Here is a 24893-nt window from a genome sequence, read left to right as displayed (position 1 = left end):
ATTATCTTTTATCTTTATCTTCCAGACCGTATAGAATTCTCACGGTCAAATAAAACCGATGTTTGACAACGGATGTTTACGAATCACGTTGTCTCACTCGCTCATAACACTGTGCTTTTAATGACTGCTCGGAGCAGTCGTGAGCCGATTACGCACAAAGAATTAATTAAAATACAGCCTTAGCGTTCGACTCGATTGCACTCAATAGTTAGGTAATAGGAACAACACCCGCGGATACTGACACCAGACCAGAGCACTGTATGAACGATAGAAAAGAGAAATATTCCGCGGTCGCTATCACAGGCGCTAGTTATGCTGGGTCCACAACTCCACACCGGCGTTTAAAATAAGAATAAAGTAAAATACAGCCTAAGCGTTCGACTCGACCGCGCTCAATAGGCAATAGCAACACCCGTGGTTATGGCTACTGATACCACAACAGAGCACTGTATGAACGATAGGATCGGTTGCGAGAGGAGACGCAATCGCTGAAAAGAGAAATATTCCGCGGTCGCTATCACAGGCACTAGTTATGCTGGGTCCACACCAGCGTTTAAAATAAGAATAAAGTAAAATACAGCCTAAGCGTTCGACTCGACCGCGCTCAATAAGCAATAGCAACACCCGTGGTTATGGCTACTGACACCACAACAACAGAGCACTGTATGAACGATAGGATCGGTTGCGAGGGGAGACACAATCGCTGAAATGAGAAATATTCCGCGGTCGCTATCACAGGCACTAGGTATATATGCTGGGTCCACACCAGCGTACGTAACACCCAGCTTTAATTAATAATGAAAAGTATTGAATGCGTAATGGCCAATTTATGAATTAATTCCATTCATATTACTAACTCACATTTATAGCGGAAATCTGTTTTGACATTTTGCTAGGATACCAGTTAGCCGCGACCACGATTAGTGAAACCTGGCGGCGTAGCACGGTCGCGTTTTTATCGCTTATCACCATGCCTGTCACGTTCTAACAAGTATGTAACTGCGAAAGGGACGCGCATAGTGATATGCGATAAAAATGGAACCGTGCTGCGCCCGCTGTGTCGAAACGTCGGTAGAAAAATGTATAGACCCGTCTATAAATGTGGGTATGTGTTCAAAACGCGAAAGTTTTAAATATTCCATTCATAATGTGTCTGTGAAATTGTGCAGCTCGCTGTACAGATTTTTAAACTAATTAAATGGAAGCGAAGATGGGCTTGCTCGTTGTGTGGGCACTGGGCAGGACCGTTGAACCGATTTAAATGATATTTGGTATGGAGATAGTTTAAGGGCCGAGGGAGGATAGAGAATAGTTTTTATTAAATAATCATCAACCTCATCCCATGCAGACAAAGTTAGTACGTACTAAAATGTCATCATCAATTTGTAATTACAGGTCACGCACGTGTGGACAAAGCATAATCCGTTCGTAAATTTAAGAAAATACTTTCTCCCACAAGCAGAAAGCGTGAGCCTGAATTAACAATCTGAGACGCGATACTGGCAACATTATTAGTTTTGCGAGATAATTTCGCTAATTAAAAACCTTGTTAATTTTGTGCGGTACTTAGTTTGTTTTACTTGTAAATGGTTGGTTAAGTTCGGTTGTTAAAAGTTATTTTTTTAATATTGCTACGGTAGTTAAGCTAGTTAATATTTAGCTATTAAATACCGAGACTCTCTGCGTAATGTTATCTAGATAAGATTAAATAAATACATAGGAAGCTAACAAAAAATAAATAAAAAAAGTCGCTTAATGTACCGCTCTAAAAAATACACATTAATAAAATGTCCTGATCTTTCCCAAAAGTCTCACATTACTCCCTGCTTCTTTACGGCATTTATAAATGATACCTAACGACGAATCTATAGTCCTATATTGTCAACGAACTCAAATAATTCTAGATATTTGACTAAGTAGAGCACAAAAATCACTCAATTATGCGGCGCGCATGTTGAAAATTTCAAAAATTTGTAATGCTGCGCAAACATTTTATTTTAGCAAAATCAAAACTTTACATAAGTATAAAGCGTAAATTTCTGTTTTGGGTAATATTCAAAGCAATATAGGCCGAAATATTGCTGCGGGCTTGTGGAAAAGGGATAACTTTGTGACATGTGTCAGATATGTTAAACAGTTTTGAGAGCTTCGTCTCCTATTCCGTCCCGGGGCTATTTAGTATTTATTCCCTCGCTGTTTATTATGTACCGTTAACAGTCAGAGCCAGGGAAAGCAAAATAACAGCTATAGTTCTTTAAAGACCCATAACTAGAAAACTTTAGATATCCACCATATAACTAAGCTGAGATATACTCCCATATTCGCATAACATATTATGACTACCTACGATTCACAAACCATTAAGCTAGTTTTTCCGCCAGCATTTCCTCTAAGTTTCGCGGCGGTACTACTGTTATGTTATTAAATAAATCTCGACCGTATCTCGCCCAACACTAACAAGCAGTGAAAGAATCTAGATAGTGTTCTCGATTAGTGGCAATTAAAGCTTGGATGGTGAGCCTTCGGCGGGGCTACTCGTAGCGCGTGACGCGCTCGAAAACGCACAAAGATAACGCCCCTACCACGAGTCGTAGTGCGTGGCAATGTCAATATTATTTTATTACACCGTGTACCGTGTATACTCATGAAGTTGCCGGCATGGTGTCGGAAATATTGCTGCAAAATATGCTGCAGCTAAAATGCAACATTTTGTCGCGGCAGCGGCATACGGGCCAATTCGAGTTTTACTTGTGCGATCAGATTCTGATACAATACTGATGTGTTAGGGTCAAAAGTGACATTTCTTCAACTAAAAATGTCATTTTGATACTGACAGATCAGTATTGTATCGAAATCTGATCGCATAACTAAAACTCGAATTGGCCCGATAATTCGAGCACAAAAACTCACTGCCGCTGCTCCTGGAACGGTCGAATTTTATACTGCTCGAAAACTGCCTTTGTTGGCAACCTGGAAATCGGCAACATAGTACAATAAGTAATGACTGTAATGAGAAAAAATGGTAGGCTGAAAGCCAAGTTTATCGTCAAGTTCATTTTAAGTATCTCAGATCGTCCACATTATGTGAGCTGAATGAAACATTGTTTCTGTAAACATCTGCATAGTGTTTCAGAAACTGTATCCCAAACATTGTTTATAGTGAATACGCAACTTTAATCCCTTGGCTGATACCAGTTCGATATGAGTAAGTATGCAAAACTTGTTTTAAACTTTGACGAGATAGCCTTAGTATTTTTCACTAAAACTCACTTTGAATTGAACTAAAACCGAGTATCACGAGTAGGGCCCGCGATTGTATCGGCGAGACAGATTGCGCGTACGGACTCGTTAGCTAGATAAGACGATTAATGCTCTGCCCTTCTTACGCTAAAAGGTCGTAAATGACATATTACACTCTTATAAACACGTCGTTTTGTTTTAAAAAGATGTTGTTTCTTCGCGTCTGGGGCTAGCTTAGAATACTAACACTATTATGCAGATTTGCTTCACTCATTATTCGGGTTCTGTTCTTGAAAACTAAAAACCTGGGCCCCTAATCCCTTAACAAATAAATAAATAACTTTATCAGCTGGTGTGGTAAAAAGGTTTCTATTCATTTAGATTCAAAAACGGATTTAAAAAGAGGATATTATGAAAAATTATACTTCTTACTGTCCCTTTGAACTCTTTGAAGTCGGCTCCTAGCTAAATCGGGAGTATCGGGACTAATAATTAGTTTAGTAATCTGTATTTATTATTATAAGTTCTTCATTACTTTTTGTCATGATATATTTTGGAATAAAGTTTTGATCTATCTATTTATCTCATATCTATCTCTATTTATTTAGATGATTCTAAAAAGCGGCTTGTTTTGATCCACCTCATTAAATAGCTGTTGTCATTCACCTAATGAAAGTAAACTTAATTAACTGCGACTTGTCAGCCTTTCATCTTGATAAAGGCAATTTAATTATATTAATTGTTAAATATCAACGGAAATATTAATTTCTCCTGAAAGTCCCAATCGATGTTATATTATAGATCTTATTAGTATGAAGTTGAGAGTTCAAAATTGCTTGACGGCTAACTTCCTGAAGGGAATCAAGGGGACAACAATGTTAGTATGAAAACCACAAACATTCTTGTGTAAATGAATACGATTTACAATTTAATGGTTGCTTTTAAGGGTTTAATTAAAATGTACAATTACGGAGTAACCCCAATGAGGCCTAGTTTTCCCTCTGCGTTGGAAAGATGGCAGCCGCTTTCGTAAAAACTACGCCAATTATTAGAATCGCGAAGAGGACCCCAGGCTCCCGTGATTCATGTCAAAAACACGAGACACCGCAAGGAAGATGATGGATGAATTTGACTGCCTTTTGCCCTATATCTAAATTGGTCATACAAATGCTACGGATACGACAACTCATAACATGTCGTTCAAAAGATTAACATATATACCGGTTTTCTTTGCTCTGTAAAGTGTTTCCTTTTTCCACAGCAACATTAGACGCAAATTTTATACGATTTCCATTCCAAGTCGCACATATGATTCTGAAACTCTTACGATTGCGAACAAGAAACATAACAATAGTTGAACGATATTTTCTTATCAGTTGACTTGAGAATCGTTTTAAATACAATGTGTGTTTACTTTCTTTTGAGATGGTAACCTATTTCATAAATGGACATGTAGGTTACTATGGATCTTTACTCTTGTTAGAAAATTTTGCTTCTAACACCAACTTCTTTTCATATATGAGAAATTGTTTTTTTTTGTCTATACAAAGGGCTGGTAATACGGATTGCGGGGGTCGAAGACATACATCATCATTCGCTTGCCCTTATCCCATCACTATGGGGTCGGCGTAGGATGTATTTTTCCTCCATACTTCTCTGTCGTTCGTCATTTCATCATTTACATTCTTCCTTTTCGTTTATTTACCTATTTTATTATAAATAAATTATTGTTTATTCTTCTTTATTCTTATTCTTTTCATATTTATCATCCCTTACACAGTCTATGCACCTTTTCCTTGGTTGTCCTTTCCTCTTAGGTACATCTTTTTACATTTATTCCTAAATACCATATAGTTATATCATACCATATAGTTAATGTCATATAGATATCGAACAGAATTTTGAAATGAGCTACTTAAGTTGAGAGAGCTGCATGCAGTGTTGTGAATAATGCTTATTTTTAGGCTTAAAGACTCGAGCACTCGAGACTCGAAGTCTTGAAAACTCAACTATATTTGTATATTTTTTTACTTGTATGGATGTAAGAAACCGTCTTTGCCGACGAGGCGTTATTAAGCCTCGAGCGTCTTAAGGGTTCGAGTCTTAAAGCCTCGAAATGAGCGTTATTCACAACACTAGCTGCATGCATACTATTACCTATGAGTATTATGACGCAAAACGCATGTAAAGTTTGAGGTTTTCGTGACGAAAGGAGAATAGGACTAATTTACGAACTTGACGAAAAACGAATGGGACGACCCAAGACGATACCGTTTTCATGGTACATAACATCACAGAATCAATTGCTAAGACCATATAAGTGATGTACAAAACGAATTGCTCAAATGGCAAAGGTGATGGAACTTGTTTTAGTTTCAGTTTAAATGGCACAGTTTATATAATTCCAGAATTAAAAGTGAATTAACTAAAGGGCATTTTGCCCAGCATTATACGAACACGCTACTTATCCCTATTGCCTTGGTATAATTGGTGCACATACATACATACATACATACATATATAACGTGCGACAGAAACTAGGGCACTCACTGCGACCTCATTATCGTTAATTAACGCACCGCAAACCGCGGGTGGCATTCGGACTTGCAAAATTTAATCTTGATTTGATATTTATTCGACTTTACTCGCAGTAACATTTCCATCTTTAGTTCTTTACCACCTAGAGTACCTAGATGACTGGCAGTCCTCAGTTGTATACTTCTCCAGAAACTTCCTGCCTCGCACACTTAAAGTGTGGACTGAACTGTCGCTTGCGGTATTTCCGGACCGATAAGACCTTAAAAGCCGGCAACGCTCAACCCCTCTGGTATTGCACCTGCAATACCTGCCACCCTGCTGCTGCCTGCTGCTGGTACCTGGGTGACGGTAATTGCTTACCATCAGGCGATTTATCTGCTTGTTTGCCACCTATGTCGTAAAAAAAGTGTACTTAACTCGCACCAATATTTCCATGATTGACATGATGATGAGTGATGCTTGAGGAAACCGGACTAAAGCCAATGAGACCTAGGACCCGTTTTTCAAAAGCTTGTAACTACAAGTGGAAGTCCCTTTCTAACAAAAGCTGTCAAAAAGTGACATCCGCTTGTAAGTATTACTAGTAACAAGCTTTTGAGAAACGGGCCCCTAGTCTCTAGGGATTGGAAGGTCAGATGGTAGTTGCTTTTGTGAAAACTAGGGCCAATTATTAGGACTATGTTGCTGAGCGTCTCCCTAAAGAGAGGTGGCAATGTGCCAGGAAACCGCTAAGAAGATGATGAATGTTTCTTGCACTAATGTATAAGATTCACTCAGAGAAATAATTTCAAGATTAGTTTTTTATAGTCGGAATGCCGCTCAGCGGCGGGCGCCGTTGGTAACCTACACCTATAACCTAGCTGAACTAACTTTGTCACTCAGGAGGCTATATTGTTAATCCATGACTTGGTGGCAATGCTACTGGTGACACTTTTATCTAGACATTAGACAGGCCTTGGTGACTCTTATTGCTACTGGTAACATATACATATTTGTATCTAGAAATTACGAGTATTAATGGCGGAATAAAAGTAATTCAATTAATTCAAAGAATGCGTGGAACAGAGTTTAATTTTAGAATCAAAAAAATACAACCAAACAAAACGAATAAGACGTGTCACGGTCGCCATGAGGTGACGTGAGGGGTAGAGGGGTATTTAATATAGACACATGCGCTCTGTCTAAAGGTCCGTTTACTACTACTCAATAATCTGTCTCCCTATACTATACCACACAGGCTTGTACGGAAATGACTGAACTGCAGATTATTGTTGCGGCGTCGTTGTTGTGGGCTGTATTTGTCAATTCCAATGTCAAGGAGTCACGTTCGCCGCCGCATTACTGTCGCGATAAACCATGAGAAGTGATTGCTAGGCAGAGTGATGGCCGGTGGACTAAAATGTTACCAGAATGGTGGCCGTTTTCGAATGACAGAAGCGCCTGGCGTCCGTTGGCTCGTTGGGTGGACGACCTCCGGAAGATTGCGGGTCACTTCTGGATGAGATTAGCTCAGGACCGGGACAAGTGGCGTACTAGAAGAAAGGCCTATGCTCAGCAGTGGGCGATAAAGGGCTGATATGATGATGATGATGAAACCATGACATGGACATTGGACATTACTTAGGTACTACTTTGTAGCAAAATTACTATCGCGCAAGTATATGTAGATTATCATCTTGTTTAGGCAGAATGCTCGACAGCAGTCATTAAATTCTGCTAAGCCCTGTTTGAGATGCAGGCGGCGCGCGCTGCGGGAACTGGCTTATACGACACGACACCTACGATTTGCTACAGCGGGTTTAAGAAGTCTAGATCTAGATTCACGTTAAAGTAACATCATTAGTGTTTGGGAAATCTGTAAACGGTTTAAAGAATCTTTAAACTAATTACATTTATAATAAACTACGACGATGATAATGCTTCTCATATGGACGTTACTAACTCCTACGAACTTGAATGATTCCTTTTTAGAAGTTCTGTTTGTTGTATTTGTATCCATAGGCTACGGTGACTGCTTACTATCAGATGGGCCGTATGCTTGTTTGCCACCGACGTGGTATAGAAAAAATAGTTTTCGTGGGAACAATTACATGTTTGCAGTAAGTTTAAAAACATAAATTTCTTAAACATGTCATCTTCTTCTTTTCATTTTCTTGAGATGTAGGGCTCTAGTAATATTCTTCCAACGGCTTCGCTTCTAGGGAGTTGGGTTCACCGCCTTCCACACATACTACTTTTTCGTGGAGTGGAAAAAAACATTTTCGGAGCATTTTGAATTTGTAGATATAAGCTTTCCTGAGGACACCTGGATTTCATTTCCAGACAAATCTGTACCGTTTACAGAGCCAATAAAATTATTTATCTACTAAAAGGGACTCAACTGATTAAACAACATATAAAACCATTTATTGCAAGATCTCCAAGCCATACCACACCCAAACACACACTAATATGAACTTTCTTTATATGTGACCGTGAAAGCCTTGATCGGTACAAGTACTTGTACAAATTGAAGGAAAAACTACATCAATCAGAGTGCGTCGTCGGTAATTCAATTTCACCTATACCATCGACACAATTGATCATTTTTAATCCTTATTGCAAAGGAATAAGGATTACAAATAGTTAGCTAAGTACTTTCAAGATACGAGCTTGGATTAATGGTACGAGGCATTTCTTTTACTTTTTCTTGGTTTTACAAACGGTCAGTTCAGAATGCTAGCTTGAAAGCGGTGTGAAATTAAATTAAGAACTTAAAAGATTTCGTGTTGGAAATTAACGGTGTAAAAGATTTTTAGTCAATTTGCAATAGATCGTGACTATTTGTAAAGTCCAGCTAAGCTGTATGTATGACGTTCATACTCTATGAGATGAGCACACTTTTGAAATTGGCGAAATCATCATTAAATTAGATGGCAGCTATTTTTTTTTAAAGACGAATGAATGAACACTACAGTGTCAATCTTAAACTTAAAATCACTTAAAGTTACTTTTGTTTACGTAGCTCCATGCATTCTTAATCATATTTTTACAAAAATAGATAAGCTAGAATTATTTTATTAAGTATGCTGATAGCTCCTGATAGCAGTACCTACTTATAAGCAATGACCTTTTATTTATGTAGACGTGTGACGTTCATAGTTGACAAAACTAAAATTTGATTCAACGATTTTGACAACTTGACAGGTTGGCGTCACCCATACGACTAACTAAATATGTATAGGTTCCGTAACCTATATTTAATGGCTCACGATTGTGCGCTATACGGTACTATATCTACCTCATTTTACTTACATCTATGCCTATAAGGGCTATAAGTTAGTTATTAAATGCACACCGTTTATTCTTACATTCAGTGTAGATACTTATATGGACGTATTTCTGTTCTAGAATACTCCCCACTACCTACTAGATAACTCCTTGCAACTGGCAAAGATCCAAAAGCGTGTCAAGTAGCCGAAGTAAGGAGTAAGGATAGAACAAAAAGTTTGCTCCGCTCCCAAGTTTGCTGCTTTAGTTTACGTTACAACAAGCTACTTGTATTATAAATTTATCTATGATTGCTCTAATTATAAAATGGTGGTGCCTCTTTAACTTTGCTCACCCGTTACCATCAAGATGTTCTCTCTTTGACTCCCCAATCCAAGTGAACGAGTCTGCACAACCGTCCGTTTAACTCCCACTTACCCCTACCACTTGCTAACTCAAGTGTTGCCAGGTAAGTCATTAAACATTACCCATTACCCTAATATTAAATTCAGGTATTTTCAGAAAGTTGCCAAGTAAAATTCATATTTGCTTACACTTTTTGATATAATTACCAAAAATCATGACATTCGGCCATCCTACTTCGTGCATGACTCCGGCGCACGAAACTCAATTTAAGGTTGAAAAGAAAATAGCTAAGAAAGCTCCTTTAGAAACACTTATAAAACATTTCTTATACACCGAAATAAATCGTACCTACTCCATGAAATTCCCCTGAGATCGAAATGCTTATTCAGCTTCTTATACCTAGTTGTAAACAATAACATTAAATGTGTAAACTTTGTTTTAAATCAATATGTTTGAGCTCGCGTCTATCATGACATTCGGCCTTCAGTTCTTTCCTTTCTTTATGTTTACTGTCAATTGCATATGTTTAGCTTTATGAGAATTTGACTTGTAGTTAATTATTTACTTGATGTTTACTACGTGTCTTACAAACGCTTAAAACATTTTTCATCATACAGCGATATAAGTTTATGCAATAAATAGATTTTATTCAATGAATTCGATAGTCTTCAAGTAAAATATGATATTGTACCTTTAAAAGTTTAAATTTTAATATTATGAACACAAACTATTTTTTTTTATTATTTCTCTGAAACAGACCTGACAAATAAATTAGCTTAAGATATACATATTTTCTTTATTTTATTAGCATATAACCTTGCTAACCTGTTTCCGAATATTAAACTCAAAGTCGACAGAAACACTTGAGACAGGTTTCAGTAGCAAAACGCAGACTTTATCAATTTTATCATGCATAATTGTAGATTTTTATTTTGCAAATAATATTAAATAATTGTATAATGTCCAATATTTTGATGCATTTTCTAAATTTCAAAGTCTATTTGACACCCAATATATCTAATAATTTACCAGTTTTTCTTGAAGATTTATTTTATTTCATCTATTGTAACAGAAATAAATCAACTCGTCGGACCAAACGGAAGATTTGCATTTTGTACACACCCTTTTGATATCATTCGTTACAGCAGTCTTCTAAAGATGGCAATTTATCTTTTTTTTTTTGTTTTTAATCAAAGTAAGCTTTCCAAAAAAAAAACATGTTTCTTCACATTCTTTCAATATTATTTCTCACAGCAATCATGCAAAGATAGCAGATTTTTGAAATCAATCAAACATTTCTGACGAAACCAATCTTATTGGTGCAATTGGTTTCTTCTTTCATACTAACTTAATTGATTTTAAGTACCTATCTATAGTGCATATAAAGCCATTTATGGCAATTATAATATTCAACTCTATTGACAGTATTAAAATTCAATTTGAAGTAATCAATTTTATGTGACATACATTTTTTAAGCGTACCGACATATGTTAAGTACCTAATCAATAACCGTTTCAATATTATTTTATTACCTCTGTTAAGATGAACTTCAAAATGTAAGTGTTTCATTAATAAATAAATGAACCACGACACAATGACACGAAATTAACTTTTTGAAAATAGAACGTAAATAATACAGAAACTAGATATTAAAAGCGGAAATGTGGAAAGTCATGTGATATACCAACTACAACTTATGAAAATTATGAATTTTGAATTACATTTTTTTTTTATCCTGATCCTGATACGAACGAAACATCACAATCATAACTTTGAATACGAGAGAGATAGGATGGTTTTAATTTTGGATGTCTCGATCATTGATGTATATGTTACCCTATATAACCCTTTCTAGATATGCTAGAACAGTTATTAACAACTACTAATGCTATCCCATCATTTAGATAAACTATTATTCTAGACACTGTTTTAAATCGATTAACAAATCAATAATAATCAAGCAGAGTATGTTTAGAGTTAGACCCTGGCATAAATACGACTAAACTCACAATTCGCATAATTTAAAAGCAAATCAGTTACTGAAATCACGCATAGGCAATGAATGTTACCTATTTCATGTCTCTAACCAAAATCTAAGTCAAATACCTAATTCAACTATTTTTTTTTAAATTTACGACTATACATGTACTTTATTATTTCTATGCTTCAAACATATTATTACGTATCTAGAGGCTGTAGCTCTAAACTTCTTCACAAACTCAGCCATTTCTACAATTTCGCTTTTATAACGTGATTTGTAACTGTATATAACCCTAAATATTCTTCATATAGACGTACACACAACTAAAAATAAAATACCTTTTGACATTGATATCTAATTTACTAAAGCTTTTTTTTTTCATTTGGATATTCTAAGTTTCAAAAATAAACTCGCATCAAACTTTCAATCATAGAGAAAGTACATTTTTATTTCAAAATATTTCGAGACCGCATGTAACGATACTTAAATACTATTTTGTAAGAGAGGAAATCAAGCCCAACCCCTACATGACACCAAACTCGATCGCACCTTAAAGAAAAAAAAAACAACTGCATACAGTATAAGACAAAAAAAAAACAACGGGCTGCACCCAGGGAGCGCCAGCAGCGAAAACTCAATGACCAGTGCAAAATGACAATTGTCTCAATTGAGGCCAGCGCCATCCAGCGTTATTTCGTCTCATCACTTGAAACCCCCAAACACATCGCTGTCAGTACTCGAGCCATACCAGTACCAGCTAGAGGGAAAGTCACCAGATGGCATTCAATTCAAATCAACAAAGAAGAACTCAATGACATTGTAACAGTCCCTCGACCAGGCCACGTGCCCGTCCCACGTTTTACGAATCTTACGTCTTACGCTCTCGCGAGTTTAACATTTTTTTTTTCATCACAAAAAATGCTCGGCGCCGCCAAAGAAGTTTCCACTTTAAAAATTACATTCATTATCACCACTAATTTTGAAACGACTATTTCGTAATGTTAAAAAAAAAATGTTTACTTATAGTTAGTTTTTGAACATTTACTGCTTCATAGTACCACTCACTTATGGCATGTACATATACTAATTTAATTTATACAATAAGTTATTGCCAATTGCGTTAGTGTGAAAAATTCTAAATCAAACAGTTTTCTGACATCAATCAGTCAACTATAGCTTCAAAAAGATCATTGTATTTAATATTCAACACAGATATTATTTTATTGAATTCATTTCATAGTCAAAATATATTCATTAGAAAAACCCGATGAGGTAAAAACCAACTACTCTTTTCAATCTTCCGCCAATGACAAGAGTTCTCTGGTATAAAAAAAAATATTCTCTAACCTTTGTTATAAAGTTAGCACAAATGTGACATTTTAACTAACTCTGTAAATTTTCATTGACCCCATTTCACAATTCATTCAACAATTCTCAGTCACCTTGACCCCTCACTCCTATTTGAGCAGGTCAAAACCAATATCAACTTCCTTTGATGCTTTCAACGTTTCTCGTATCTCGTTTGTTCCACCTCGTACTCCAGCACATAATCATTTTAAAATAAACAAAATTCTTACACTTCCTTCTCAATACATTTAATATGACTTTGCAAAACACGTTAATGAAAACTTAACTACATTTCCGTGCAAACAGATCACTCGCACAAGACAGGGATCAAAAAATCAACTCCGAACTCATCCTATTAGACTGACCAAGTCATATGGTTGGTAAAGTTTTACTTGTCATTAACTTCTGTCCTTTTTAAGAGAATTACTCCCATACTGTTGTTAATGTTATTTCAATTTGTTCATTATGTTGAAACTATTTGCCGTATCTCTCATTAACCACGTCGACATTTTAAAAGAGGAATAAGACATTAACATTTACTGCGCAACCCGATCGAAATAATACACGTACTTATCCGTGAAATATTTAAAATACTTGAAATGTAAGTACTCAAACCCTTTTCATGTCTTTACATAGATTCAAAATGCTTGTTATCACAAAAACACAACAAGAACTACCAGAATATTAATAAAAAAATCTGTGGAGCTGTCGCTAGTACGACATAAATCCTCTGCACTCTCACGATATCTATGCCTACTTTTTTCCCACTATAAACATTTTAACATGATCTGCAATAAATGATCAACATTAGCCTGTCAGATCCACATCAGTTTATTTTTTAACTTTCAATAACGTACACGCGCGCTATACTATGTATTTTACTTGTTCCAAACATCTCTAAATTTTCAAATTTAAATAAAAAGTCATCTTCATCAGACGCATACCCGCGTTACACAAAACGAAACTCCAATAACGCATGCTTAAGTAGTACAAATGACGCACTTTCGTGTCATATAGAACTTAACCTTAATGACGCCCCAACGTCAAAAATTCAGCTTCAATGACGTCTCCACGTCATACAAAACAACATCAATGACACCACAACGTCACACAAATGACACTGCCATGTCATACAAATGACGCTTCCACGTCACACAAATGACGCCTCCACGTCACACACAAATGACACCTCCATGTCATACAAATGACGCCTCCACGTCACACAAAAGACGCCTCCACGTCACACAAAAGACGCCTCCACGTCACACAAAAGACGCCTCCACGTCACACAAAAGACGCCTCCACGTCACACAAAAGACGCCTCCACGTCACACAAAAGACGCCTCCACGTCACACAAAAGACGCCTCCACGTCACACAAAAGACGCCTCCACGTCAAACACAAAAGACGCCTCCACGTCACACAAAAGACGCCTCCACGTCACACAAAAGACGCCTCCACGTCACACAAAAGACGCCTCCACGTCACACAAAAGACGCCTCCACGTCACACAAAAGACGCCTCCACGTCACACAAAAGACGCCTCCACGTCACACAAAAGACGCCTTCACGTCACACAAAAGACGCCTCCACGTCACACAAAAGACGCCTCCACGTCACACAAAAGACGCCTCCACGTCACACAAAAGACGCCTTCACGTCACACAAAAGACGCCTTCACGTCAAACACAAATGACACAAGCTCATATTAACGTCGATTTAAAGTATCAGGTATCAAAGTATCCCTGTGCTATTGTTATCTTACTAATGTCATATTTATTTCGTAAATGCACTGCATTGCACAATACTACTTATACGGTACTCATTTAAATTAATTGTAATGATTATATTGTATCATAAAATATTATTAGTTTGCATATGACAAAAAAAAATCAAATAGGCTTTAACCGAGAGGAACAAAGTACCGTTGTCACTAAAAATTGCTGGACAAAAACTATAGGTTATAGTTAATCAGTTCAGTTTCAATGAACAAGGCTTATTCCGTCCCAATTAACCGCGATATGCTACACATGTACTATATTTTATGAAATAAATAAGACATAATTCAATAGCACAAATTTCCGATCACTGATCACCAGCACAAGCCCACACATCAATCTGTAATCATAAAACACAAAAAGATCAAAATAATAGGCATTTCAAATATGTACTTATCTACTCATAAATGTATCAATTTTCTTACGACGTTGCAATTTGATGACAATAATTTTGATCATTTATAGTAGATAATAGGTACATATAAAACAATAATCTGTGCTAAATAGCCATTAAATCGACGGGTACATAACTATTAACTTATGAACTCATTCCAAAATCAAAAGTCTGCCGCTTTAATACTAATACAATAATTATAATTTCATTGTAGGTAGATGTCGTAATAGCAACCGACTAAAATAATTGTACCATTCAAATGATATCGAAAATTATGGTTATATTCCAAATACTTTTGCAAAGAACACGTACCTAGATCAGATACTCTAATTACTCATCCATCTAAGAGTATATAATTAAATATATAACTTTTTACCGTTAGCAAAATGTAGGTAACCTACCTTCATTAAAACAAACCAAACTAAACTCAATACTTTTACAATGAATTGATGTAAAATTTTACTTTGTCGCTGATTATACAACTACCACTCATGTATAATAAAACTACCTTATATTTTTTTTTTGCATTAAAATATCTTGATAATTTAAAACAACACTACAAAGCAACAATGTAAAGAAAGTCTAAGCTTCTTACAGCTACAAAACTGCATTCAAAACACATAAACTACTCGAGGTTCATAAAATCAATCCATTATGTAGGCACTTAGGTACCTACTATTGAAATAAAATAAAGACAACTTACGTTTTTATTCTACCGATCGAATCTAAAAATCTTATTGTGGGTTAGTGATACGTTAACACTTCTGAAATATTATAAATTTATCTATGATTGCTCTAATTATAAAATGGTGGTGCCTCTTTAACTTTGCTCACCCGTTACCATCAAGATGTTCTCTCTTTGACTCCCCAATCCAAGTGAACGAGTCTGCACAACCGTCCGTTTAACTCCCACTTACCCCTACCACTTGCTAACTCAAGTGTTGCCAGGTAAGTCATTAAACATTACCCATTACCCTAATATTAAATTCAGGTATTTTCAGAAAGTTGCCAAGTAAAATTCATATTTGCTTACACTTTTTGATATAATTACCAAAAATCATGACACTTGCCTTTCGATCAAATTGTTATTTTATTCTCTGCAAATGCTATTTAGGTATTTTGATTTGAGAATATTCAAAAAACAATGCAATTGAGGTCTCTTCGGCTGCCGGAGGTAAGTAAATCCCTAATGCGTAAGTAATTTAAAAACTGGCAAAAAATGGTGCATAGGAGGTGCAGGATTAATTTAATAAATAACGCTGTATTGACGCGAAATTTCTATGGCTACCCTTTGGGGCATTCCAAAAAAGTGTCGGGTACGTGATGCTATTTTTTAATACTTCTGATAAAGCTGAAGAAGACATGATAACGTTTGATTAATTAGCTTCAAATTCAATGGTATATAATAAATAAATAAAGATTTCTGCAAATTAATTAGGTAGCTGCCATACGCGTGACCCCCGACAAAGTAGACCTTTATGTGCAATGCCCCTAAAAAACCTAGCGTCTGAAAAAATCGTGACAGTAGGTAGACGTGACAACAGGTCCATATTGACCTGATTCTCTAGTCGTTAAGTAGACAAGTCGAGTGCTGGCGCGAGCACTAAACATCTGTTAGTGCCGCCATACTGGGCAGGTAATGATCCCCCGATAAAGTCGATTTACGACAATTATCGGAACTGACCAATTACGCGTCTATTAAGGTGTAAAAATGCGGGTGCGTAGGATGCTGGCCAGCAGGGCGCGAATTCTTGCAAGAATCATTAAAACGCACCTCTATAATGGGTCACTCACGCAACACAACTTGCGTTTCTGTGGGCGGTATCAAAACTTTTTTTTTTAATTTTTGCGTGAGACGAAAGCAATTTTTTCATGTCATTACTTAAAAAGGAGTTGTGTGAGAAAATTTCACTGCACTTTCTGCTCACTGTCGCTGACAGTATGTTGACAGGCGCGCTCACTAATAAGCTGTGGCCCGTCACTCACTGTCGCTTACGTCACTTACGTCCATACTGCAAGAACATACGACTTACACTATATCTCATGATAATCATGGTTACATAAGGTGACAGTTTAATATGTTTTGTACTGTTCATTTTAGTGGTTGGCTTTTTAATAGCCTTATAGTTCTTACTTCTCATATATAATACAAGATAATATACCTATTTAAGTCCGTAAAAACTGTAAGAGCCATAATTAATGCCTTAGTTACCTCTCATCTTTAATTGTTTACATAAACAGACGCAAATATTTATTTAATAAAATCCAAAATTACAAAGACTAGCCGATAAATTTCTCAAGAGGTAAATTTATATAATAAATTACACGTTAATTTTAGCGTTCGGTCTTTCCGAATATTAAAAACCGTAATTGAATTTGCAAATTTTGTGTCCGATAATTTAATAAAAAATCACAACGTTGATTAATAAGATTAATAACAAGATAAATTTCCGCAAGTAAAAACCAGCCTACCACTTAATATATAAAAAAGCAAAGTGTGTCGAGTTACTCAAGTTAAAACATATTTTCTGACAACATATAATTATCACTTTAAAACTTGAAAATGAAGACTTTGTTCTAAAGAAGTTTCATGTTAATTGCGGCTTTCATAAAGTCGACATTTTTGTATGATTAATGGTTTTAATGTACAATCTCCGTTAAACACGACTGGCATTAATTTAAAATAATAAATTTGGCGAATCGTATTTTTAGCGAGTGTGGATTGTTGACGCCATGATAGACATAACTCATACATTCCAAAATTCTAGTAACGGTAGTTTCATAAGCTATTTTTGCTGGTTTTTTCTGGTTCAGCTAAGATTGGGTGTTTGAAATCCGTTCGTTGACTATGTTTCATAAAGTTTGTCAGACTGAAGTCTACGCAATATTGAAAGTACGAAATATCAATATAATATAAATAATCTCAAAATATTTACAAACATTTGTAAACATGTCCCACTAGTAAGAAAAAAACAGCAGATACGCACGAAGTTTTAAAACAAAGACATTATGTTTTCTATACTATATTCAAGTTTCTTAATCTGTCAGCTCCCACGGCTCATATATGAGCCAGAACGCTTATGGTGACATCATATCGTGGGATTTGACAGGTTTGAACCCTTTGATATTATTATACGAGTTCAATTAAGAAACCCTGATGATTCCGCATACAGCGGAATCTTCACGAGAAAAAAAAGCAATTTCACACATAACGAAACATAAATCTATGAGTAATCATATGTCGTCATCTATTCCCTCCTAATACTAAATCTTAAACTCACACGTGAAATACATTCTAAAATAACCGGGTACCTAATGATTATCCGAGAAACTTTTAGCAGATTATCGATTCGCCGACAACGATTCGCCGAACATCGTTTCGCAGAGTCATTTATTTTTAAATGTAACTTTTGGTCGACTAACGTTACGCAAACTCTTGGTTCACATACAGTTCAGTTCGCTTCTGTGTAAATTAGCTGAACTATTATCGGACGATTTCCATTTGGCAGAGTAACTGTTTCGTTTAAGCAATGTTTAGTCGAATAACGTTTCACATTATACATATAATTTTATTTTCGCAACAAAAGGATGATATAAAATATTATCATTTTTTAATTAACTGCGTTAAGTAGGTATACATATGTATATAAAGTAAGTTACGAAGAAATTAGCGAATATGTAGTGAGGCTACAATTGCACTACATCAAATTGGTGGATTTCGGGAGGAAATGCTTGAGTTACTTTAGAAAATATCCAAATCATAATACACATGCCTTTAAAAATTTAGAAGTTCCGTCAATTCCTCAGAATAAAGATTAAAGAAGAAAATTATTATGGGAATACCTCGAAGGTAACTTACTCAAATCGGACCATGGGTGCCGGAGTAATCGCTGAACATATTACTTAAGGTAAATCATCATCATTATCATCAAAACAATCATCATCATCAGGTACACTTCATCAAAATATTTGAACTCTCACCTTAGTTTATTCTTTCTTCGCAAGTGTGATGAAAAACATTGTGTGTATGGTTTGCAATCCGGATCCGAAATGTATGGAATTATCCGGATCTGGATCCAGATCCGCGGATATCTCATACATTTCGGATCCGTCGTGCAAAGTTTGAACTGCAAACCCTAATTGTGTGTAACTCCGGGGGTAAGAATATTCTAAGTTCTGCTAGTCAATAATATGCCTAATGAACATTCGACGTATTGTGTTTCGACCAATGGTTTCTCGGGTAATTATGACAGTTACTAAATGATTATTCTACGAATAGTAAATATGCGTATCAATGTTCTGCTTATTGACTACTCTTGCAAACGACTATTATGCGTAATGAGATTCGGCCAATCGTTACTCTGCCAAACAACCCGTCGGCGAATCGTTGTCGGCGAAACAAAAATCGGCGTAATTTTTCTCGGAATATCAATAGGGCACCAAAATAACCTTTATCACGTTAGTAATTAGGTCTTCACTAACATTTAATGTGATCTGATGAGTCCAGTTGGCTAAATCGGTAGGAAATTTTAATAATCGGCTGATTAAAGATTGTGTTAGATTAATTCACACGCTTTTTCAATTAACAGCTCAATTTATTGTATAGCTATAGCCCAGTCACAGAAGTCAACGGCCTCTTTTGTATAGCCGTTCATATGTCAATCGGTAGGTAAGAGGCATTTTTTGCGCGTTTAGTACAGTTTCGATGTGAGCTAGGAATGTTAATGATTCCTCACTTATTTTTTAGGGTTCCGTACCCAAAGGGTAAAAACGGGACCTATTAAGACTCTGCTGTCCATCCGTCCGTCCGTCCGTCTGTCTGTCAACAGGCTGCATCTCATGAACCGAGATAGCTAGACAGTTAAAAATTTCACACATGATGTATTTCTGTTGCCGCTGTAATAACAAATACTAAATACAACCCATACAACAAACGTGATTTTTTTTGCCGTTTTTTGCGTAATGGTAAGGAACCCTTCGTGCGCGAGTCCGATTCGCCCTTGGCCAGTTTTTTATTTTCTCACGAGAACCTTGGCCGTCAGGGAAGTAAGAGCCCCCTTCCGGATGCCTGAGAAAAACCTACAACTCTCTTTATCGTGTTTTAAAATTGCACAATAAGTTTATGATGTGAAATTGTGACGACCTTCCGTTTCTTGCCTGTTCAATTTTCTTTTTAATTACTACGTTTCCTTATAGCAAACTGTGTTATTACACTTATTACTTAGAATTCACTTTTGACGGATGTGTATGATACTGGCAGTCAAGGCAGCCAGATGTGACCAAATTTTTTTTTCGTAAAATAATATAATTTGTTTTCTAATAGTATTAAATCGAAGTTGGTTAAGTTTTGAGCCACCCTGTGCAGTGCATTGTATATTTATTCATGGCAAATCACGATAATGCATCACGAGCGCACGCACTATGTCTTTAGCACGTAATGATCCATCGATCACTGCACTTAATTGATCTAGTACTTCAAATATATACGATGATGATGATATTGATGATGGTGTTTAGAAATTAGGAATAACAGTTAGTCCCGGTTGTGAATTGATAATCCCTAAACCATAAGACATGATCGAGTTGCATCGATGGTAATTTTATAGTGTTGCAATTCATTTCAGTTTTATCTGAGCATTAAGTCAATTCAAACTTGTGCTTTGACATTGAAATGATGTCATTTTGGAACCCGTGCGTCTCCCTCGTGCAAATACAAGTACGCACTTACTTTCAATATGTATACAATTATATTATTCGTGCTCGGGTACCGTAATTTGAATCAAATTATTGTTTAATATTAAGAATTATCCGAATAAACTTAGTAAATGCTTGGCAAAATTGGATTGCTTTTAACAAGTCGTCGCCTCATAAAACTGCATGCTGCGTAGTCGCAGGAACGGTAAATCCTCCGTAAATTCAGCGTTTAACCGTCGTTTTATAGTGTTTACGATTCCACTAGTTTATAGCGTAGGTACTTACTGAGGTACTGGACCACAAACCTTTGTTTATGTTAGTCGTTAAGACCTTTGTTGATGCTATCCTTCGTTTTTTTAGCATTAGAAAGAACTCCACAGAAGTAAGCATGCAGTTTTATCAGGCACTTTAATTTTTAATAATAATGGAATTATCTAATGTAGCCATAGTCAATACTTATAATTTACTTCAAAATCTTATCGCAAAAAGTGCTGTTTGGGAACCAAAAGCGAATTTCTTTCTAATGCAAAAAAAGCATTCTGATGATTTTCTGTTTTCATCTAGGTAAATACAAGTGCCAGATGCACTTACACAACTTGAACTACAACGAATTTACAAAACACGGCTGATTCGACGCACGCAACGTATAATATATCTCTGACGTCGACACGGCGTTATGGTTAGAAAAAAAAAAGCACCGTCCTGCTTTTAATTTGTATATGTTCTTTGTAATTAATATTTTAAAATTCCTTGTAAGTGTGTTGGTGTAGCTGTGAACTTATGATTTTTTTTTTATTTATCGTATGGCATTTATTTTACACTGTTCATTCATAGGCATCTTTGGTAGAACAATGTAGTAAGAACCGTGAGATATTCTGAAAGACAGTACGCTTGTCAGTTTGTTGCACTTTTAGCACCACCCAGGGGTCACGTGTAGGGTAGCGGTGGGTAATTCCTACGGCCGTGGTGCAACTCGACCCCCAAACTTATGAATGAACTTGTATAATAAATAATCATTATTCCTCCTTTAGTAAACTTGTCTCAAAAAACTGCAAAATGCGTTAATTTCACCATTTCTGACGCTGAAACCGATTGATATCACTGTTATATTTAAGTAAATTAGGTATTATCTTTAAAAAGCTTACTCCAAGAAATCAATCAGCCTTTAATTCAAGGGATTCATTCATGCTAAATGGCTTTCTTAGTGATTAGGTGTAACCGCGTATAGCAAGTAAGCATCCAAAACAAGTAGCCAAACAGGACTGTACTGTACTAACTATGGACTAATTTTTAGGATGCTATTTATCCTAGTTAGGATGGATGCTACTTATCACGATTGAATTAAGTAAGGTGTATCAAGCGCTTTAGTAAACTCGTCTCATAAAACTGCAAGGTGCGTTCATTTCACCGGCGCGCGCGCCGCCAGTCTCGCTGCAGCCGTCCTCGTTCGCGCACGCGCAGTACTCCCGATCAGTGGCCTGTGACAGTGACATGGTTTTGTGCTTTGAACGGATTTAGTTACGTTGTTTTTATTAACACGTAAGTTTAATTATTTTTCTAGTAGGTAGTAAATTAAGATGGGTTGTGGGTAGTGCTTTTATTTAAACAATAAAAAAACTTTTTTTTAAACTATGTTACGAGTTAAGTATCTTACATTAGAAGATCTTAAGTAAGATTCTGTATACCGTATCTGCGTATCGTGCGCGCATTTAAATTATTTAGAAATCCAAGTCGTCACTTGCAAAAAAATGCACGAAATCGGCGGAGCGGCGCGCCGGCAGATGCGCGCCGCCTGGAAGAGCCTGAGAAAGTGTGAAAACGCACTTACCCGGTTTTGCCATTTGGCGTATGAGCGTTACGGTATTATGAGAATCAAATTTATGAGGATTTAATGTACCCACTAACTGCATCGGACGATGTAACTGCAAATGTGATGTAAATTGGAAAATGTCGGTTTGAATTGAATTGGAAATAATTGGGTTAATGTTAAATCTTAATGCAAATAAAATACTGAGTAAAGTTTAAGTAATGTTTTAAGTAGGTAGGTACTTATTTAACTAACAAGAAACTATCGTATTCATAAACAAAAGAGCTGCATAGAAATAAAAATAATATAAATCGCTAACGTATAGAAATATTTGTTTTCTACAGCACGCACTTTTTTTTGACGTGGTAAACAAGATTGAAACTAGTACCTAGTTGTTTATTAGTAAATTCTATATTTAAGTAAATTGTACTTACCTAAAACACAAATTACAACAAAACATTTTCAAAATATATGACTTTCTAGCTAAACAAAATATAAATAGATAAGTACAACATTGATTTCAGTATTTTTATAAAAAAAATAACTTTATTTAAAATAACGAACATGATATTTCACGTTAAAAGAAAAAAAATGTTAGAATAGGTAATTGTTTTATTAAAACACATCAAACACGTTAGAATATTAAGATAAGTATGTAGTGTATTATATAAAAAATTATACCAATAATGTTACGAAAATAATAAAAATGTCCAACAATACAATAATTAATAAATACCTGAAAACGACCCCACAAAGACCATCTAGTCTTTATGTTGATCAAGTAATAAACCGTACCTATAAAAACATCTTAATTTTTTTAAATGTTTATAAAACATTACGAGTTCATTGCAATTTTTATTTTTATATTGTCCCCGGTTGTTTGTTTTAGACTTATTCAGAACTAATTTTATGCGTATCTTGGCGATTTCGATAGTAATAAATAAAAATCTGTGTATTTTTGTACTCATCGTATGTTTGTGTATCCTGTATAACTACGTTGATATGTTTTAATGTTTTTCTTACTTACACGTCATATACAAAATGTTATTAAAAATTTAAACCAGTATCATTTCACTAAAACAAAACATTATTATTCAAAATGTTCGCTTTTAGCGTTGATACACAAACGAAAACGTTTGTTAAAATTATCAACCATATGCCGCAGTAAAAGAAATCTAGTAAAGATTAAACAAACTATTATGTTGACAACAAAATGTTTTCAAATCGTTTTAAAACTATTTTAGCCGATTGTGCCTTTAGGCAATTTTTGGGCTTCTGTCACTTCTGTGAGATAGTTTATAAAATCTGGTTTTACATGGTGATCTATTTGGGCGTTTTCTAAAATAAATATTGAAAACCCGATTCTCCCAGATCCTGGTGTTTTTGGGTTCTTTCAACTCAGAATCACTAGCATATAAAAAAAATTGTCCCAAAATTTTGTATGAAAATTGTACATTCCACTACGTCACGTTTCATACAAGTGAAAATTTTTCTCATACTAAAAACGTGACGTGATGGAATGGACATTTTGGGACATCTTTTTTTAATGGTTGGATGGAGAGTGCTGTCGATTCTGAGTAGAATGAGCCCAAGATTTGAAAGAATCGGGTTTTCGGTATTTATTTTAGAAAAAGCCCATTTATCTCCCTTGCGAGTACGCAGCCGCATCCAGCGGTGGTAAATCCGTCCGCGTCGAGTATGTTAGTAGCGCGAGTGAGAGTTAGAATGTGTATCGACCGGCCATTAATACGTATTATTAACGGCTTAACTTGGTACATCGATGCAAAGAACGGTAGGATATAAATTGTAAATAAAAGTAATTTTATATAGATCGACCTTTTGGGAAATGCTTTACGCATACTACCCGGCGCGGGGACGATAGGTTAAAATGTGGGACTCCTTGTTGTGGGCTATTGAGACCCCAGGTTTACCCACTAAAACCCCTTTGTTGCCGCCTCGCTGCTATACGGCGAGGTCCCAGGAACGCCGAAGTACTCTTCCGCAACCTCGCCAATATAGATCGACCAAGTCCAATTGAGAAAAGGATATATCGTCGGGTGACAAGTAAAAGTCACTAACACCATTGAAATTATTGGACAATAAACCGTGTTACAAGTGTAATAAAGTGCATTGTTACTTTAATTCTTTGATAGTACTTAGTGACTTAGCTTGTCCCGACGATATCTGTAATAAGTAAGCATTTTTGAGCTTATCGCACAAACAACATCACGTTCATAGGTTAAAACATCGGGTGAAGTTTTTAAACATTATGTAGCTTTTGAAATAACGTTTTTTTTTCTTTGGTCATTTCCCTGTTTTGTCTCGTCACTATTCGACTTCTATTTTAAAATTAAGTTTACTCACATTTATAACAAAGTGCATCGCTAATTCCATGAATTAGGTATTTCTTATCCTCATCTTTTCTCAACTTATCCTAATCTTAACAGTTTTCCAAATTACCTACTTTATAAAAGCCCTGAGTCACTTTGGGTCACTAG

The 24893-nt window shown here is 35.8% G+C and overlaps 2 protein-coding genes across 3 annotated transcripts in view; one reads left to right on the top strand and one right to left on the bottom strand.

Moving 5' to 3' along the window:
• Positions 1–24893, bottom strand: part of LOC134651460 (acylphosphatase-2-like) — a 199337-nt gene that overhangs the window by 96000 nt on the left and 78444 nt on the right. The window lies entirely within an intron of this gene.
• The window catches only part of LOC134651343 (serine proteinase stubble-like), a 229330-nt gene continuing 226368 nt past the window's right edge, over positions 21932–24893 (top strand). For both annotated transcript variants that reach the window (XM_063506418.1, XM_063506417.1), the window contains exon 1: positions 21932–22127. The gene's annotated coding sequence lies outside the window, so the exon portion shown is untranslated. The remainder of the gene's footprint in view (positions 22128–24893) is intronic.

Source organism: Cydia amplana, chromosome 10 (assembly GCF_948474715.1).
Source record: "Cydia amplana chromosome 10, ilCydAmpl1.1, whole genome shotgun sequence".
Taxonomy (NCBI): Eukaryota; Metazoa; Arthropoda; class Insecta; order Lepidoptera; family Tortricidae; genus Cydia; species Cydia amplana.
Note: the sequence above shows the minus strand (reverse complement) of the source record. Positions and strands in the feature narration are given on the sequence as shown.